At 34.8% G+C, this 1,988-nt stretch overlaps 1 long non-coding RNA gene across 1 annotated transcript in view; it reads left to right on the top strand.

Moving 5' to 3' along the window:
* Positions 1 to 1,988, top strand: part of LOC107647958 — a 21,906-nt gene that overhangs the window by 16,401 nt on the left and 3,517 nt on the right. The window lies entirely within an intron of this gene.

Genomic DNA, 1,988 nt, shown 5'->3' with positions numbered 1-1,988 from the left:
TTTCATGAACCTCCTAGCTATTAACCAACTAACAAATTTGAGTTTCACATAACCATGTTGTACAAATCATGTTTCTGCAGTACAAGAAATTCTTTTAGTTTGACAGTGCATCATCTCCAACTATCCCCTTCCAAATCCTGATATTCTTCTTCCGTACGTGCCGGTTCCCACGAAGTTCCTGCAACCGCTGCATCCATTGTATCTGCTGCTGCTGCTGCTCCAGCTGCATCTGCTGCATCATTTGTTTCCACTGCTGCTGCTGCTCCAACTGCTGCTGCCGCAGCCGATACAAGATCTCAAGTAACAGGCTCCAGTTCCACCAACAGTTTATGATAAACAGAGTCAGGGTAATCAACCCCTCCCAAAGAGTGGGAGGGGTGGTAGTCAATAGTGCCTGAACAATATCATGGATTGGTTTACTCCATCCAGCTAACACCAAACCGAATCCAATGACTCGTAGATTCCACTCCTCATCGCGAAATAATTTCCGTACTCTATTTAGTCTCAGAAGAATAAAGAACCAACCGAGAACTACAAGTATGAAGAACCAAAAAAGGCCTTCTTTGAGCGGAAGAGGGGAGGAAAAAAAAAAAAAGGCAAACTGCTGCCGTAAATGCAATCACATTGGCTAACTCCATATATATCTAGCTATGATTCTTCAATTTATTGAATAGAACTAGCTACAGGTACATACAATATATAAAATCCTCAAGTAGAACTAGCATAAAATGATCAAGGAGTAATCGAAGAAGGAAAGTACGTGCTGATTATGGAAAGAGAGAGAGAAATACTAACTGACAAAGAGTGTTAGGGCCAGTAACTTTTGTGATTTGTAATTATCAAGTCGTCATCAATAATGATTTTAATAGTGTAAAATTTTATTTAATGGCTCACTTTTCTTTACTAGTTGCATGCTGGCCAGAATTTAATAAAATTGCTGTCCCTAAACTTTTTCTTAACTAAAACTATGACATCTTCGACTTTTGAAAGAGAAAGTCTAGGAACAAACCCAACAAGCTAACATAATTCAATTTTATTATAATTTAAATTTTATAAATAAATAAAAATTTTAAATTTCAAATTTAAAAAAAATTCTACAAAGATTTATTCTAATCACATTTATAGTACACAATAAAAATAATTCACAAAAAAAACTTAATCTATTTCTTTAAAAACAGTCAAATTTAACTAACATTAATTTTTTAATTTCTTTTCGTGCATATGGTAAGTCATTATATATAGGAAAAAGCTTATCTAAATCTATAAGTACAATAGAAATATATTGTTTCTTAATTTTGATGTAATTTTTTTTAATCTTAGTGAGCAGTTTTATTTTAGATCTTATTTAAATTAAATTTATTAAATTTTTGTCAAGACTAAATAACAACTCTTTTTATAATAAAGGTTAAGTAGGCATTTTTTCAGTGTTATTATTGATTCGAGAATGATGGAAATTTTACTGATTCTTATTCCAAAGGTTGAATCACTGGTATCTATGAAAGATTTCAGGCCGATTAGTCTCTGCAATGTAGTTTACAAGATCATCACGAAGGTCCTTGTTAATAGACTCCGTCCTCATCTTGCAGAGATTGTTGGCCCACTTCAAAGAGGATTTATTTCGGGACGAGGAACTCCTGACAACTAGGGCTAGCAATTCATACCCTACCCGCAGGTACCAAACTCGATCCAACCCGTTCGGGTAGGGTAGGCTACCTGACCCGCTGCGGGTAGGGTAGGGTACGGTCCGGGTATGCCTGCGGGTAGGGTAGGGTACGGGTTTAAGGTGTACCCTACCATACTCTACCCGCACCTCATATATAACACATATTTTATAAAAATTAGGTATATAGTGATGGAAGTGAGAGTTAAACCTACAACCTCCCTTATGTAATGATTTACAATAAGTAAACAACCACTAAATTAGTTAGTTAATTTAGTAATTTAGAGCATTAGTTTTTTATTTTTTATGTTATTAATATGTATAAAAT

Source organism: Arachis ipaensis, chromosome B06 (genome assembly GCF_000816755.2).
Source record: "Arachis ipaensis cultivar K30076 chromosome B06, Araip1.1, whole genome shotgun sequence".
Classification (NCBI taxonomy): Eukaryota; Viridiplantae; Streptophyta; class Magnoliopsida; order Fabales; family Fabaceae; genus Arachis; species Arachis ipaensis.
The sequence above is the reverse complement of the archived record's forward strand: the minus strand, read 5'-3'. Positions and strand labels throughout refer to the sequence as shown.